Source organism: Aquarana catesbeiana, linkage group LG01 (genome assembly GCF_042186555.1).
Source record: "Aquarana catesbeiana isolate 2022-GZ linkage group LG01, ASM4218655v1, whole genome shotgun sequence".
NCBI lineage: Eukaryota > Metazoa > Chordata > Amphibia > Anura > Ranidae > Aquarana > Aquarana catesbeiana.
In genome coordinates this window covers 174,893,212-174,912,280 of record NC_133324.1, presented here as the reverse complement: position 1 = coordinate 174,912,280, position 19,069 = coordinate 174,893,212, and the positions used below count along the sequence as shown (strand labels likewise).

At 41.7% G+C, this 19,069-nt stretch overlaps 1 long non-coding RNA gene across 1 annotated transcript; it reads left to right on the top strand.

Moving 5' to 3' along the window:
- The first annotated feature begins 17,588 nt into the window (after positions 1 to 17,588).
- LOC141125282 (uncharacterized) lies at positions 17,589 to 18,220 on the top strand. Its single transcript, XR_012241378.1, has 3 exons — positions 17,589 to 17,637; positions 17,772 to 17,877; positions 18,025 to 18,220. It is a non-coding gene; the product is annotated as an uncharacterized lncRNA (long non-coding RNA).
- The last annotated feature ends 849 nt before the right edge of the window (positions 18,221 to 19,069 follow it).

Here is a 19,069-nt window from a genome sequence, read left to right as displayed (position 1 = left end):
TAAACTGGAAGAAAACTTCTGGAAGATTTGGCCAAAACCGTGACAAAAAAAACCCCACAACCCGGACAAGGCAAACTGGAGAAGAGGGAACCACACACGACTCAATTCAAGAACCCCTCCCAGACTGATCAGTGTTAGATCTTCTTAACAGAATACTCAATGTAGTATCCCGTAAGCACACATCCTGTACGCTCAAACCACCCTAACCATGTTTGTTTCGGCTTACCAATTCCCCCACCGAAAAGCCCCAAAAAGACGGCCCAGAACAAGTCAACCTCATAGGCGGAAGAACAAACCCTATCCAAGTGACTATCAGGGCTGGGCTCGGCCCTTCCATCTCTGAGCTGGCCGCTCAGCTGTCGGCTAATTGTCAGCTCCCATCTCTCTACAGTTACTCAGCTGTTTATGATCCTGCTTGTTCGTCCTGCCTACTTAAGCCGTCCAGTCCAGGGGAGCTCTGCCTTCACCTTGGTCACGTCACAAGAACCTATCTCCTGCGTTCCTGTTTAAAGACTGGCTTTGCTGACATCCCTTCTGGCTCCAGATCCTGCTTGCTGTTCCACTACTTTGATCCCTGACTTCTGGCTTGGCTGACTTTCCGTTCCGGTTACTGAACTTTGGCTATGTTTTGACTAGGTTTGTTCTTTTTACTTTTTTTATTAAACAAATGTGATTTAACTGTACTTCTGTCTCGGTCTGATTTCATGGTTTCTGACAGTGACCCACTACAGCACTAAGAACCTCAAATGAAACAGGGCTTTGAGCGTCTGCCACTAATCGACCCTTGCCATAATCCCGCATAGCCTGCCTGGCCAGAAAAACCTTTGTAACATCTCTGTGACTTGACAACTTTAACCTGAAAGCCAGACTGGCCAACTGCGGAGATATAGCAAAGACAGACACACCTCGTTCAAAATTCCTGCCAATAAAATAAAGCAACACGTGTACATCATCATCCTCACGAGAAAACCCCCCATCTTCATTCACCAGATGGCTCCATTCCTGCCACACTCTGCAGTATGAGGACCAAGTTGACGCATACTGAATGACGAATTGAGAACTTGGAAGCAGAAATGCAATGCTTCACAGATGCTTGGGGCATGGAATTCCGTGCTGCTCTGCTTCCAGTGCCAAATGATGGAATCTGTCCAACTTGAATTGAGACAAAGCATCAGTCACTGAGTTATCAACTCCTGGAACGTGCACAATTTCATGGACAGTACAATGGGAAAACAATTCCCAAACAGCCAAATTATGCACTAAACCAACCTCCCTTCATTCCATCGACTCTCAGCACTTCAACGACCCTGACAGTAGGTTCCATAACCAGCAGATCCCGCCGCGTCAGTGAGCAGTTCTAGAAATTGGAAATCACCTGCTCCAGCCAAAGAGAGAGAGACCATTGTAAGAAACCAAAAATTAATCCCACACTTGCAAGTACTCACGCTGATCCTGCCCCAGCCGAATATAAGGATGTGGCGTCCTAATGCCAGCTGCAGCAGCTGCCAGTCGTCTACAAAAAATGTGGCCCATGAGAATACTGCAACAAGCAAAATCCAACTTGCCCAAGAGAGTTTGCAAAGCACAAAGTTGATTTTTTTGCATTGCCTGGTGGCAGAAACCATCGCCAGCAGATCTTCAAGATTGTCCAAAGGCAAACGCCATTCCATCGCCAAGGTGTCGATGACAATCCCCAAAAACCACAACTCAGTGGCCAGGCACTCCATCTTGTTAGGTGCCAATGGCACACCAAAAAACTGGAAAACATGTTGGACCGTGGCCAAAAGTGAGGCATAGATGATACTTCCAGCAGGCCCTATGCATAAGAAATCATGGATGACTGAATTAAGCCCGGAAGCATTCCCGAACTGCCCATTCCAAAAAGGAACTAAACATTTCATACAACGAACAAAAAATGGCACAGCCCATCGGTTAACATCTATCAACAAAATTCTGCCCTTGCCATTTGCACCCCAGCAGATGGCAACAACTAAGATGTACACGCAACAAACAAAAGGCCGCCTCAATATCCGTCTTGGCCAACAATGTACTGTTCCCATACATAGGAACCCATGACACTGCCATATCAAAAGAAGTATAGGACAGCATGCAAAGCTCCAGATCAATGGCATCATTCACTGAACCCCCTTTAGGATGCGACAAGTAATGAATGAGGCATAACTTATTCGATTCTTTTTTGGGGATAATACCCAAAGGGGAAATACTGGCGGTGAATCAAAAGGGCCAACCATGTGACCCAAAGCAACTACTTAAAGTTTTCACAAAATCGACTGCTGGATGTAAATGAGATAACTTCAAGCTATCTGCCATAGGAGGAACAAGCAGCAATTGGCAGGGTATCAGAAAAACCCTACGAGAAACCCAGCTGCAACACACGAGCTGCCTCCCTGTTAGAATAATGCTTTAGGAAAGGCACCATCTTTTCTACCTTGACTGGCATCTTCCCTCATGACAGAAACAGCATGCTGTGCCAAACTTGCAAGATCCGGCATTGAATTGCCAACATAACCCCTGCGATTTGTTGCCAGTCGCGAAGAGGCTGTCGCACCTTTGGCCCCACCCTGAAAGGGAGGAACCAAACTCTGTGGAGATGACATCAGTTTCATCCGGAGAATGATGTTTTTATGGTCCCACCGTAAAGAGGCCCGGACTGCCTTGCACTGCAAAATTGCTTGTCATAGCGAAACCAAGCAACCCCAGCATAGACTCGCTGGGCTTCGCTGATAGCATCCAGATAACAAAATAAAAAAGGGGGGAGAGAAATTCTCAGGGGACTTCTCCCCAATTACACTAGCTAAAATTGCATATGCCTGCAACCAGTTTAAGAACGTACGGGGAAACAAGCGATACCGCCATTTTCTTCCTCCTTCTTACTTTCATCAAGTCTAACATTTAGAGTAAAATTGCTCCAATGGTAACAAAGAAAAAATTTCCACATACCCACCCTTCCATATACACTCCTTCATTTTGGGTTTCAGATGCGCACCCAAAGGCCCTTCAGAACACACATACACATTGCATTTTTGCAGCATTTGCTAGACGTACCCCATCAACCCCTTTTTCAGCCGCTTTGTCGTACAAAGCCTTACCGGCTGTAGTTACGGCAGACGCCGCCAGCCGTTGACTGGAGGAATCCGATGGTCCTGCACCCGCACCAAGAGAGCGAGCTGAGGCCTCAGATGGAACCCTGACCGTCTGACCACTGACACTGGAGGGGGCAACTTGTGATGTGCACCCTGCAGCTACCAGAGAGGAAGAAGCCCCAGACGTCACCCCAGCTTCACAACACCAGCATCTCTCTAAGACGTGCTAACAGAGTGTATATGACACCATACACGCCAGGGGCCCCCACCAAAGAAAGGAATGAGGACCCAGCACTGCTCCCCAAAACCCAAGCCACCCCCCATTGCCCCGATCCCTGCTGCGCTGTCAACTAAGCCCCTCGGAGCACCCTTGAACAAAGAGAGAATAAGAACAAGAGGACATGAAAGAAAACAGATCCATTTCCCCGTGCAGCCTGCGGGAGTTCACCATCTTCAGAGCCACTGAGCACCCCGTTAGACTGGCTCTGTTCACCAAGCCGTGCTGTCGCTTTCTCCCCTCAGCAGGCTCAGTGTGCAGTTGCAGGCCCCAGAGCCTGGCGCTCCCTCTCATACTCCCATGCTGGGCTCTGTGAACGATGGAGGAAGCCTCATCAGCCGATGCCCGACTCTTTCCATCCGTGGCCTATGCTGTGAGATGCCAGAACACAGGGGAAAGCTGCCAACCACAGCTTCTATCACTGGGGGCCCTGGCCGCTCCTAGAACCTGGCCATCACCCGCCGCTCTGTCACTCCCATGCTGGGCCACACCAGACACAGGCAGGGAGCCTGTATAGCCAACCACACCATCCACACTGCGAGGTGTGAGGGCAGGGGAGTGGATGCCAAATGAAAAAACTCGCCATAGACAGGGATTCCTCTTGACTCGCACACCAGGGGAAGCAGGCGTGCGCTTAGCTGGTGGGGTCAGAGAGTCCCTTGAAGGAGCTCCCAGAATGGCACTGAACCTGACATGTTGCCTCAGGAATGAAGCGCTGAGAAGGCCTAGACCTCCTAGCACATGGGTGACTAGAAGAGGGCCCAGGAAAGATCTGCCTGGGCTCCTGCAATAAGTCTGATAGTTTGTCTTGTAGCCGCCCAGGGCCTCTGGCCACAGCCGCAGCTCTAAGCTGGGACAGCATGTTGTCCAAGTCACCCACCTTTTGTATTCCCTACAGGTGAAGTCCAGGAACAAAGAAGAAAACTGTCTGATGCTGTGATGAGCTCTGAGCTGTGACATGATCCCCCCTCCTCTCCACCCACTACAGGACACACCCTCTGCCTTGAACTCTTCAATCTGCTAAGCAGAATGCATCATTCTAAATCACTCACTAACACTCTGCCTCTTCTGCAAGCCCCAGTTATGCTGGCCCTCCTCCTAGTTTCACTCAGCTCCAGGCCATATACAATCTGATAGTTCTATCACAGTTTATTTCTTATCATGTACTGTACATTATTGTCTTGAATAATCAAGAGCTGGTAAAATTATCATTATTTTTATTACTATTGTGAATATTAGTATTAAATCGCACGAGGGTGCAAGGGAGGCAACAACGAATATAACATATGTGGCCTACATGACTTGATACATTTGCATCGTGATTGAGATGCATACAGGAGGCTTCACATGCATATCTGAGGTCTTTTGCTTAACAGGGTCAGGAGTGGCAAAAGGCAGAGGTGCCCATCTTGGGATTACTCTGTATGGAGAAAGGTGAATATGCAGCCAATGTATGGGAATTTATACTTCTGATTACAAGAAGGTATAAATACAAGAAGATACCTTACTCATGTCACATAATGTTGGAGTCTGATGTATACTGAGCAAAATTCTAAACGCAACACTTTTGTGTTTGCTGCTATTTATCATGAGCTGAACTCAAAGATCTATGACTTTTTCTATGTACACAAAAGGCCTATTTTTTCTCCTTTGCCAAGATAATCCATCCACCTTACAGGTGTGGCATATCAAGATGCTGATTAGACAGCATGATTATTGCACAGGTGTGCCTTAGGCTGGCCACAATAAAAGGCCACTCTAAATTTGCAGTTTTATCACACAGCACAATGCCACAGATGTCGCAAGTTTTGAGGGAGCGTGCAATTGGCATTCTGACTGCAGGAATGTCCACCAGAGCTGTTGCCCTTGAATTCAATGTTTATTTCTCTACCATAAGCCGTCTCCAAAGGCATTTCAGAGAATTTGGCAATGTGTAACCACACTAGCCCAGGACCTCCACATCCAGCATCTTCACCTCCAAGATCATCTGAGACCAGCCAGCTGGACAGCTTCTGCAACAATCGGTTTGCATAACCAAAGAATTTCTGCACAAACTGTCAGAAACCATCTCAGGGAAGCTCATCTGCCATCTGCATGCTCGTCGTGCTCATCGGGGTCTCGACTTGACTGCAGTTCATTGTTGTAACCTACATTGTTGTAACCTACTTGAGTGCTCACATTCGATGGCGTCTAGCACTTTGGAGAGATGTTCTCTTCACGAATGAATCCCGGTTTTCACTGTACAGGGCAGATGGCAGGCAGCGTGTATGGCTGGGTGTGTGGGTGAGCAGTTTGCTGATGTTGACATAGTGGTTCGAGTGGCCCATGGTGGTGGGGTTATAGTAAGGGCAGGCATATTCTGTGGACAATGAACACAGGTGCATTTTATTGATGGCATTTTGTATGCACAGAGATACCGTGATGAGATCCTGAGGCCCATTGTGCTATTCATCCATGACCATCACCTCATGTTGCAGCATGATAATGCACGACCCCATGTTGCAATTGCACCTTTTGGTGCAGAGAGTACTTCATATGTGTTTACAAATATGGTGACATTAGAAATTTCTTAAACATCCCATCGTTCCCCTACTTATATGTGTACATTTTTAATGACTATGTTTAATTATTAATAAATATTTTTTGTATCATAAATACTTTGTATACTCCTTCAACTATACTTCTGTGTGCCTTAAAAGTCCACCTTAGGGCATTTTTTCTTTTTGCTCATGTTGCAAGGATCTGTACACAATTCCTGGAAGCTGAAAACATCCCAGTTCTTGCATGGCCAGCATACTCACCGAACATGTTACCCATTAAGCATGTTTGGGATGCTCTGGATTGGCGTATACGACAGCGTGTTCCAGTTCCTGCCAATATCCAGCAATTTCACACAGTCATTGAAGAGGAATGGACCAACATTTCACAGGCCACAATCAACAACTTGATCAACGCTATGCGAATGAGATGTGCTGCACTGTGTGAGGAAAATGGTGGTCACACTTGCTACCAACTGGTTTTCGAAGCCGACCCCCCCCCCCAATATAGTAAAACTGCACATTTTAGAGTGGCATTTTATTGTGGCCAGCCTAAGGCACAGCTGTGCAATAATCATGCTGTCTAATCAGCATCTTGAAATGCCACACCTGTGAGGTAGATGGATTATCTCGGCAAAGGAGAAGTGCTCACTAACACAGATTAAGTCCTGGTTCACATTGGTGCGATTTGGCACGTGATTTGACATGTCAGATCACATGCCAAATTGGCGGCAATTGCCCGCAATGGCACCATCCTAATTGGTGTGACGCCACATTTGCGGCGCCGCACTGATTTCCAAAAGTAGTTTCTGTACTACTTTTGGCGATTTCGGGGTGCGATTTCCATTGACATGCAAAAACCTGCACAAATGTCTCTGAAATCATCCCTGAAATTAAGACCTACCCCCCGGGAATAAAATTGTGTGAGTTTAGCTGAACTCTCACGATTTCATTCCCGCACTCAGTGAGAACCTAGGCTTAGACAGATTTGTGAACAATATTTGAGAGAAATAGGCTTTTTGTGTACATAGAAAAGGTCATAGATCTTTGAGTTCAGCTCATGATAAATAGGGGCAAACACAAAATTGTTGCATTTATAATTTTGCTCAGTGTATATAGGGGGCTATAAAGGTGTATTTCATATTAAACCCATGTCACATTAGAATGACTGGCACTGAACATCATCAATTCATCAATGTGGATTAGTTTACTAGCACACTTGGGTGCTTATGTTGGTGTTTTTGCATTCAGGAGTTGAATAGAGAGAAATGTATTAAAAGAAAATTGATCCCCACTTGAAATTGAGGCAATGAACATTAGGTATATGTGAGTGTCACTTTCAAATATGAATTCACATTTTTCTGCAGGGAGGGATTTTAAATTAGTTTGTATGTACTATCATTTTTATGCAGTTACTTATTAAAGGATTTAATTTGCATATGGTTTACAAAACAGCATTCAGTCTCACCTGTTTACAATTGGATAATCTCCATACTACTGGATTATCTCCATGGGAATATAGTAGCTTTTATTATTAGTATTAATTGCTTTACAGCTTGTACTATCATTGTAATTTTAATAATATCACATAATGAATGTATAGCTTTTAATTAAAACACCTGTCAGGTTTTTATTACGGTCTGTACCCCCATTAGGGAGATTAATTTGCTCTATTTGTCCTGTTTATCATTATCACCAAAAGTGAAATTGAAAGAAAATTCAAAATTTTAGGTTACGACTGGAACAGGAATAGAGGAGAAAACTTAAATGGAGAGACTAGTTCTGGTGATTCCTTCACTTAGGAGGGATTTTCTGATATTTTTCACATTTTGGCTATGGGTCAGGAAATGAGGAGAAATCTCCCCAATGGAACACTATCCAAAATGAAAAGAAAAGTTTTGCCTTTAATTCTACTTGAACTCTGAAGTCAGTAACAACAGGGAAAGGTTAAAGTGGGAGTAAAGTCCCATGCATGATTTTTACCTATAGGTAAGCCTATAATAAGGCTTACCTAAAAGTACTGTAAATACTGTATTTCCTAGTTTAGGAGATATTTACTGTAGATGCAGCCGGTGAGGTCACCGGCGCATGCACTCTGAAGGAACGGCATACTATTGCTGTTCCTCCAGAGTCCTGTGCCATAAATGGCAGCTCCCGTGCACGTGCATGGGAGTGATGTTATTGTGGCTTTGGCCACTCACACAGCTGGAGTCTGCAAACCCGGAAGAAAGACCGGGTTAGGGTGGAAACGCCTTCAGCGGTGACAGCCCGCAGCTGAGGGGCTTAGTTCTAAGGTAAGTTTCCCATAATGAACTAGTATGCGATGCATACTAGCACATTATGATTTTGCCTTGCAGGGTTAAAGCAAAAAAGCCAGCGGTTTACTACCGCTTTAGGTTGCATTCATTTCCAACAAGTGGCATGAATACTATACTCAGTTTTACAATATCTACTTTGGAATTTTAACTTTTTTTCCTCAGCAGAAAAATATTGTGGTCTAATGAACCTATTTCCCCTGTACACCAAGCACACAGGGGTTAGCGCCATACTGACTCTTGTTGAAGCCAGAGAATCAGCATCACAGGCTGGAAATTACTTTTCACAAAGAGGTCATCGATGAAAGCATCTATATATTTTTTTAAGTAACCAAAGGTTTACATTTTAATTTCAAAGAATTGTATTCTTTGTCCTAAAAGAAACCTGTCACAGGAGAACCATAGGGGCTGCCATAGTTGACCTTGTCTTCTAAAACGTTGGCTTTATTACTTTGAATCAATTACAATGAACAAGTACGCACATTATGGCTGTGTCCTTGTTTGTCATGCTTGATTGATACAGTTCTGGGACACAGAAAGAACTGACAACGATCCTGTCAAAAAATAATAAAGGCTCAACCAAGCAGTAAAGAAGAAACAAAAGGCTTGCCTCTTCTGCAGATAAACTACATTTTGTTGCCCAGAAATGCCCCCCCCCCCCCCCCAAAGTCTGCTGGGAAAGCAACACAGAAAGGATGTACTGGGTTCTCTGCAACTCTCTCTGGTACCTCCTGCTGCCCTCTATATCACCATTGTCTCCAGCAGTAATGTGTGGTAAAGGACAGGGTCACTTGAAGCCAATGTGTTCCATCAAAACAGCCAACCAACCAACCAGCAGTTAAAGGGTTAGTTCACGTTTTTACAATAAAACAAAGGCGAACTAACTCACAAAACTTTCCCACTGCACTTAGCTCTTTGGATGATTATATTTCTCTGCCCACGCTAGCTGATTTCACTAACGTGGGCAGTGAAAACCAAACTCTTCTGCACACTTCTTTCTTTTGGGGTACCATGCTGAAACAAAGAGGGCTCGGGGAGATTCCCATTGATCAGCATGTTAACCTGCCAACACTCACCAATGCTGCTTATGATTGCAAGCATTATGATGTTACACAGCCTCATTTTTCAAAAATATTTATATTATATTTTTCTAATGACAGGTTTTCTTTAAATCTGTATGGTCTTACTGTTATCCTAGTCTGATTTAGACAACCAAATAATGAACTGATAGTTTGCTTCCAATTCCTGTGATAAGCATTGTTCTTACATTCTGCTGTGACAGATTAAATATGAGAAATATGCTGTGTCTGTATTATTGTTTGACCAGAAACGCATTATAAATGATACTGTCAGGATGTTTCACTCCTTAAAAATATAATCCACCAGATTCAGGATGTGTCCTACTCAGCCATACTGCAGTAAACAACAATTTTGCATTCACTGGAAGCAACTGACTATTTATAGAGTGAAATATGGGATATTGCAAAACAGCAAGTTATTATCATCTTTCTTTCATATGAGCTAAAAGCTTGCAACACCTTGAACAGGATAATGTTATTAAGTTACAGTTTGTCAGTGAAAAACTTAATAGCGTATTTCCTCCCTTAGAACATATGTGCTTTTGTTTACAGCTAGGATAAAAGCATCCTATGAGTCAGAGAGTGTGAAGGTAATTACTGAGTCCACAAACAATCACTATTAAAGGTGAAAAGCAGCCAGAGTCAGACAGTGCTGTATTGCAGTGGATTTTTTTTTTCTTGGGTTTACATTATATATTCTAGATTTGCTTGCATAGTCTGGGTAATAATTGCCTAACACTTTAATTAAACAGTAAAGGTGTATATATGTAAATATATTACCATGTGCTAGAAGTGAAGATACGTAGGTTGCAGCTGCTGTACACAAAGTGCTAACACTTGAACAAATGAAAAAAGAGAAATTACAGCGCTCACAAAATAAATTTAGCATGTGGAAACGTCCATATACATTGTGCAGATGTGCTCCAGGTAATAAAGTGCAAAAGTTCTCCAAAATTCAAGGTGCATCACACACCGCTCCTGTGTCTCCACTCACCAAAAAGAATGGACCCCTGGCTTTTCAGTCCAGGAGTCATTAAAGCTTGAACGTTGGCCATGTTGGCATATCACATGAGGAGCCTCCAAAATTCTTCCCCAATCGTGATGATTATGAGTGAATAGTGGCACCAAAAAGCAAGGAAAGTCTGATAGTGAAGTACAGTAAAAAACGCTTTATTGCGCAAGGTGGATAGGTACTTACAGGCTGAAAGAATTCATATTGCATTAGGTATTGCAATGATAACAAACAGGAAGCACTGCATCTAGCTTTAATTAAACAGTTATAGGCAAAAGCCTACAGTAAAACATTTTTGGGGATGAGCTGTGTGTTTGGTCCCTGGGCCTCTTCCAGTGGGGAACGTGGTTATGATGCATGATGCCATGCAGATTAGGGACAAGCACAGTTTACAACCTTACTTGGATTCTGCAAATACCACCCTACATATTTCAGCTGTAGCTTTCAGCAGGCAAGATCCTCTGCCCAAGCTGCTGGAGAGTAAAAAGAAGAAATATGCCCCCAGCCATCCCAATGTCCAGTGAATCAATGGCAGCTTGGCAAAATAGCTGGTTCTACAGCTCCTGCATTTACAGATGGTGAATTAAGCCCCTTTTCCTGAATGTCTGGATTGTGGCCATCCTTACCCTCCATCACCATGTGGAAGGTAATGATTCCATCTTGCTAGGAGTGTACACCTGACCACAGGTTTGTGGTCCAGCAAGTATGGGCAGCGACATTATATATCTTCGGGTGAGCCCTCCTCTGTACCACCAGTCCCCAACAAGTGTTCAAGAGGCTAAGCAACAGCTTAGGCAAAGTTATGATACACAGTATTGCAGCCGGTATGCCTAGGGGACATGAGCCACACTTGGGCAGGGATTCTGTCAGCTCTGCAGGGGCAGGCCCAGAGGTGGGTACACCTGCACCATCTTGTTCCAAGAAAGGTAGGGTGTAACAACGGCATCTTTTTTGCAGTGCCACTATCTGAAGTGTTTGCATGATGTGATCATGATTGTTTTTTCCCACATGTGAGTGGACAAAATACTATGAGCACTCCTGGACATCATTAACACCTTCTACCACGGCTGGCCTGCTCTGGTAATATTTACTGCCACCACTGTATGGATGCCACCATTACCGTATGGGACTATTGCTGTTGCTCATTGAAATAGCACTTTTATTATGGCTCACCAAATATTTCTGCAACTGTTTCTCATTTGCACAAAAAATTGACTGTTTTTTTGCAGGTAACATAATGTGCTCTGCACAAATATTTATGTAGCGTTGTGTTGTTTTAGCAACATTAACATTCAAAACTCAATTTTTCCACAGCTGTTTCACAGTTGCAAAGAATGAAATGTAACATTTTGGACAGGGTCTATCCTGTGTTGGGTTATGGTGTGCTGGCACCAATAATGCGCAAAACTATACTTTTAGACAGCTGTTTCCCATACATAATAATTAGCAATTTATGGCTGGCTAACTAATGTGCTGACTATTAATGTTTGCATTTTGTAATGGTGCATTGTTATTAAAAATTAACAAATACATTTCCACATGGTGCTCCTCAGTTGGGACATTTCCAAGCTTTCACTTGGGCTATATCATGCTGTTTTAATCTGTTGGCCCTAACTTAAGTATACTTTCACTACTCATAGTTACATTGGATACGTGTTTCTTAAAATAGTGTGGCCTAACAGAGATTCCTTAAATGGAAATCACTCATTCTCATTCTCTACGTTTTGTGGTCTACAAAAATACTTTAATAAAGTTTTGCAGCTAATTTGTACAACATTTTTCTTTTGTTATTACAGATGGTGTCTTCCCTGCTTTCTCCCCCTTGAATTGTCTCCTATGAAAAATAATTACAGTCTGTTCAGCTAATCTCTGTAATTTATAAGTTGTGTATTAAAGATAACAGTCAAATTTAATATTTTGTGGCAAAATAGGACTTCTCTCGGCTTAAAAATGCAATTCAATTGAAAAGGATGAGATTCTGTGCATGAAATATTTAAATTTTTAATACACTCTCTCAAAAAAAATGACAGTGTAATTATAATTTTGTAACTGTATTGGGGATATACTATTGTACAGAAATTGACTGTTAAAAAACAAGATGATATACAATGAAACACATCAGTACCATTATAATATAGTGTCTGGGAAAAATAGCAGTCTCATTGATTATTACTGGCTAAAGTATCACCTGCTTCTGAAAAGTATTTATTAAAAATGATTTAATTCTGTGCATCAAATCTGTTACATTTTTTTATAATATTTGAAGAAAAAAATGATTGAATGGTTCTTTCTGATTTATGACAACTCCCTGCCGCCCCAAAATTGCCTTCTATTATAAAAGGATGTAATTCTGTTCCACAAATGTGCACAATTTTTATAAAGTGTCTCTGGGAAAAATAGTTTCACTTATTATTTCTGACTGAAATAAGCTGACTATCTTGCCTCCAAAACCACCTCACCTAATAAAAATGTGATTCAGTACGGAAAATAACTAAAATGATTATTATAAAATGCTTTTGGAAACAATACAGTTTCAGTTAACATTTATGGCAGACATTATGCCTACTCCCTGCCACAAAAATTGCCTCCTATTCAAAAGCATGTGATTCTGTATATCAAATGTGTACAATGTTTATATAATGTCTCTGGAAAAATTTGGCTTCATTTGATATTTTTGGCAGAAATATGCCTAATCTCTGTCTCCCACATAGCCCCACATCATTAAAAATGTTTAGAGTGCTGCATCATTTATATTTATTTTTTTACAGTTTTAATGTAACAGCTGTTGTGGGTGATTTGTGTAGACTTCTGATTTTAGTGTTGAAGATTATTAGTGCAGAGTTGGGAGATTTATTTAATCCTAAAGAATGTGATGCAGTTTACCTAATCATTACTTTGTTACTATAAAAAGCTATTGAAAGCAATGCAGCTTTGTTTAAAATGTATCTGTCAATATGCCTACTCCCTAACTCTCAAACTGTTACCACTGAAACAGGATGAGATTACACATCATGTCTTTAAAAAATACGCTTTCATTTAAAGCGGATCTTCACTGCACCTGAGCACCGCAAACCAAAAACACTATTTCATTCATTTTTAATCTTTAAAGCAAACTCCCAACCATCCATGTTTATATGCTTTATTTTGTTGAGAAATCACTGTAGAAAACAACCCCCTAACATTTCTATACATGGCCATCTTGAGTCCATCTGCCCTTAGCTCAAGCATGCATGTAGGAGAGTGTGCTTAGGTGAGGGAACCCCTTCTCCTCTCCTCCCTTCCTGAAGACTCCTGAGATGCATGACCTCATCATGGCATCAAGAAACCAGGAAGTAACTGAAGGAATGTAAAAAAAAAAAAATAACACAAGTAAATATGATATACCTTCCTATTTATTTGCTAATGCTTGTAGCATGAGGATTCAAAATAAACAATGTTGATTGGGAGAGTGAATTTCCTCTTTAATTTTTCTAGTTTAAATTGAACTACTCACTATTTCCAAAAATCACCTCCCAAAAATGTGTGAGATTCTGTTCAGCAGATCTATATGATTTTTATATAGTGCATTTATAGAAATACATTTTAATACAAATTTCTGATTGAAAGAAATCAGCTTAATGCCTCCAAATGTGCCTCCTATTAAAAAGGGTGAGAATCTCTTCTGCAAATATGTACAATTTTTAAAACCTCTGTCTAAAAAAACTGTCTCATGCAATATTTCTGGCTGAAATAAGCCTAATGTTTGTCTGAAAATGTGCCTCCTAATAATACGAATAAGTTTATCTGTATAATATTTGTATTATGTCTCCACAAAGATTCAGTCGATTTTATGTTTATTGCTGGATTTTACCTGCTCTGCCTCTCTGAAAAAACAGTCTATCCAAAACTTAAAAAGTTGCACTTAAAATCACTAACATTTTTCTGTTTTCAGTCTCAAATAAAAATATATTAATATATTTTTTTCCAAATGCAATCTGCCTGCTCTCTACCTCAAAACTATTAGCCTGTACAAAAGGATGTAAACATTATGCTGCAAATCTATATATATATATATCTTCCCTCTTCTACCTTGGGGAAAAAAATAGTTTTTATTTTTTTTATGTTTTAAGATGCAATCTGCCTTTTCTATGGCTAACATATAGCAGCCTGTCCAAACATATGCAAAAACTGATGCATCCTTGGAAATCAGTTACTATCTACTTGCTCTCACCCTTATAAAACTAGGCCTTGCCAAAAAGATTTACAGGTTTAGCAGCAACTCTGTTTAATGTTCTTTAGTTAGTCTGTAAAATTGGAAGCCAATTATTTTATTTGCATATTCAATCTGCTAACTCTCGCCATCATACCTTGCTGCCTATCCAATCAAGGCTTTAAAAAGGTGCAACACTATTCTGTAAGATATTTATATTTTCAATTTAAAACAAAATTGACTTCTTTTTATTTCTAGAGGCAATATGCCCATTCAACCTTTCAGAAAATGCAGCCTGTCCATAAAAGTGTAATATTTATAAAAGGTTAAAGACTTAATACAGCCTGTTTCTTTTTTTACCATCTTCAGTCTACGAAACAAGAAACAATTTTTTTTGTTACATGATCTCAATAGTATTCAGTGCCAGTGAAACACCAAACAATGTGCATGTAAAGATACACTACAGCTGCTGTCAATATAGTGAAAGAACACTAAAACCAAATAAATATATGAGCTTAAAGTGACACTAAACCCTCATCATAAAAAACTCTCAATAAATGCTGCATTTCATGCTGTTCATACTCACCCAGTCACTATGAGGTTTGTTTTCTGTATTCTGCAAAAAAATGGGTTGATGCTGCTGCTCTCTATCTCCACCTACAGTTCATGTCCCCAATTCAGCTAGGGATTTTCCAGCTTTAGTGGCAACTCTGCACATGCTCAGTTTTCAGTGACTTTCTAGACTGAACATTTTCTCCTTATCACATCTGAGCAACCCATGTGACTATAGAGTCACATATGTGGGCGTATACACAGTGGGAAATGACAGCCCACTCCCCCCCTCTTCCTCCATGCCCATAAACTAGATAAACACCATGGGGGTGGGATATTACATGTAGATTAATGAAAGACACCATACATTTTCTCAAAATTATTGAAAACCTCACAATACCAGAAAATGCATACTTGGTAACCAGTGACGTAGAGGCTTTGTACAGCTCCATTCCCTATGTTGGGGGGCTTAGAGCTGTCAAGAATGCCATATACCAGAGACGGGATGGAGACTGAGCTTACAATGAATTTAACCTACTGTTGCTGGAATATATTCTGTACCATAATGGGGGGACTTGTTGTGCCCCATCCTACGCGAACCTGTACCTGGGGGAATGGGAAACCACATTTCTCAGTGATGAGAACTCGTCGATGTATACAAACCACTTCCTTTTGTGGTTCAGATACATCAACGACATTTTCACCATCTGGGATGGCCCCATAGAGCTCTTGCAGTCATGCCTAGAGTGCATGAACAAGAATTGCTTCAATCTTAATTTTACCATGTCATCGAGTCGCAGTGAGATTGCCTTTTTGGACGTCATGGTTTATAGGGGTCGGGATGGTGGACTCAGCAGTGGCCTCTATCGGAAGGCCACTGCTGGGAACACCATCCTACATGCCTCTAGCTTCTGCCCACCAAGCCTTATTAGGTCTATACCATACAGCCAGTACTTGAGGGTGCGCAGAAATTGCACCGATGAAGCGACCTTTAAAACCGGAGCAAACAACCTGCGTGCAAGACTCCTTGAGAGAGGATATTCACACACGTCTCTCAAAAAGGCCTATAGGCGGGCCACTACGCATACTAGACATGCTTAGATTTATTCACAAAAACATAAGAACCAGGATAACCCTCTGCGTATTATTACCAAATACTGTAATCAACACGCAGAAGTCAAAAGAATTGTGTCCAAGTTTTGGCACATTCTTACTATGGACCAAAACTTGAATAGACTCCTCCCCGAGAGTCCGCTCTTTACTTTCAGGAGGGCTACTTCTCTGTCCTCCAGGCTGGTAAGGAGCGAATTCAGGGATGAGAATTTTGCCCAGCACTGTAAATACAGGGGCACATTCATGTGTGGGGCCTGTGGGTACTGTAAGTATATGTATACTACCAAAAATCCTACCTTACCCGATGGCAGTACCTTCAGGCCCAAACACTTTGACAACTGTAAGACCAAGGGGGTTGTGTACATGCTCCGATGTGATTGCGGATGCTTCTTTGTCGGGAAAACCAAATTGGAATTCTGCCATAGGGCATACCGCCACATCAGAAGCATGCAGACATGCGACCCCGATCTACCACTGGGGAGACATACTGTCCTGGTTCATCAGGGACTGTTCCCAAAAATCAAATTCTTGATTTTGGATCGAGTCCACCCCAGTTCGAGGGGGGGAGATTGGAATAAGGATCTCCTCCAACTCGAGCTGAGGTGGATTTACAACCTGCGGGCGACCAGGCCCCCCGGACTTAATGACACAACATGCTTTAAGCCATACTTGGAGGGCTTTGAATCCGGGGGTATGGAGAAGTAGGCATACTTCTCAGTACTTGCCCTGTGAGCACCCCATGTTGCTTGACTGTTGGATGTAGGAGGTTCACATTCAACTTTGGCCCCCATATCCCCCCTTCTCTTGTTCTCACCTCTATGAAGGCTTGTTGTTGCCTGTACACTATATACTATGTGGGATACTAAATATAAGGCTTTTTTTTATATTTGAGGGGCCCGCCTACATCAGATGCCTCTATGTATACTGAGGATGGAGGCATCTATGTGGTCTTTATTAGATCAGACTCCAAGACTGGGGCATGAGTAGGTCCAAACCTTTGATGCTTGTTCTGTGGCTGTTGTTTAGCTTTCTCTTTCCGTGTAACAGCTTCACAATCGTCTCCCATGCTAAGGTTGCATTTGTATTAAATCTACATGTTATTTTGGCTGTATACTATTACATGCATGAATCTCATGCATGTATGCCATGTTATTATTATTATTTAATTTTTTTGCAGATCTTTCTCTTCCTGTCATGGATGGTTTAGGCCCTTTGCTTTCTATATAGCTGATGCTATTTTTGTGCACGGACCCGGCACGGCAAGGGTGTCCCTCTCTGGGACTAGTCAGCTGTTGGGGGGTGGGAGGGGTAAGCTCAGGAGATACATCTTTTCTTCAGCTGATCGTCATTGCAATCAGCTGACAGCGTTACCTGTTGGATATAAATACCGAGCCCATTCACTCTGACCCTGTGATCAGAGGAGAACGTTTCATTGATGCTGTGTCCCTGCGCTGATTAAGTAAGTGATTTATAGCAACTTGGGTCACTTTCCTTTTTATTCCTATGTTTATTTAAGATGCTATTTGGCCTTTTTTCTTTACTATTGGAATATATCCATCCACATTGGAACCACTTTCTTTTCCCTCAAACCAGGTCCCTTTACCATCTGCAGCTGAATGGTTGCCAGTCAGGACTTTTAGCCCTTCTCCTCTCCCCTACATGACAATTTGTAGGTCTTACTTCTGGATCTAGCTTACAGGTATGTTCCCTGCCGCTGGTCCCTACATATGTGCTCACATCCTTCATACACTTTGAGATCTGACATATTTTCGATCCCAGCAGATATTACTGCATATTTTGACTGTTTAAACTGTCATTGCTCATGGGATTGTGTCCTTGGTTTCAGGTCCGGAGACTTTTGGACCCCAGCCTGCGCACAAACGCCATGCCAATTTTTTAGGCGCGGCGTTCCTTAGCACTAATTGGGATTTCATCCGATGTACCAGTTTTCTATAATACCACTCTGTATGGCCAGCCATTAGGCTATCCTTATATGCACATGGCCTGGGAGATCTTTGTGAAGTTGATTTTATGCCTTGGATACCCATATAGCATTTGTACTTTGGAAGTGAGTATGACTCTCACACAGACCTTCATTGGGTGTGGGGGGTTTGTCATCTGATTTGTGTGTGATGTTAATTACTCTTTTTAACTCTGTAATCCCATAGATGGTAACTCTCACTTGGTGAACCCTGATGAAGGATTCTCTGAAACGAGGCTTATTACATTTCAACTTTTGGCTTTCTTTCCATTGTTATGCAATTTGTATCCAAAACTACATGTTTTTGCTTTTGATGTATCCAATTGTACATTTGTTTGTATTTGATTTGTATATTTTGTCAATCTATAGTTTTTTTCGATTTTTTGTAATAAAAATTATATTTTTTTATATTTACATTGTATCATTCATGGTAGTGCCTTTAAAATCCCGCTATAGGGGAATATTTTGGTCTCATGTAGATTAATGAAGGCTTCACCTACCTCTTATTCTAAGACACAGGCTGGAGGGGTGTAACACAGCCTGTGACTGGCAGGATTCCACCCACATCATGTTATTGACAGAAAATTATAAAGATTTAATTTCAAATATATATTTGTATAACAATTTAAAACAGTTTATTGATATTAATTATTCATTTTTACTCTCATTTTATTCAAAAGGCTATTTTTTTTATTTTAAACATGTGACCAGCAGCAGAGGACTAGAAGCTTATCATGCTTATGTTTCCTTGCAGACAAGCTGGAAAAGATTTGGCCATGTGACAGCTGTATATCGATTAGGAAGGCACCTAAGAATAAATGACAACACCTGTGGACTAAACAGCCTGACACAAAAAGGACTTTTTTTTTCATTTAAAGTAGATATCAGGCAGGTGGTTTGGGGCTGACAC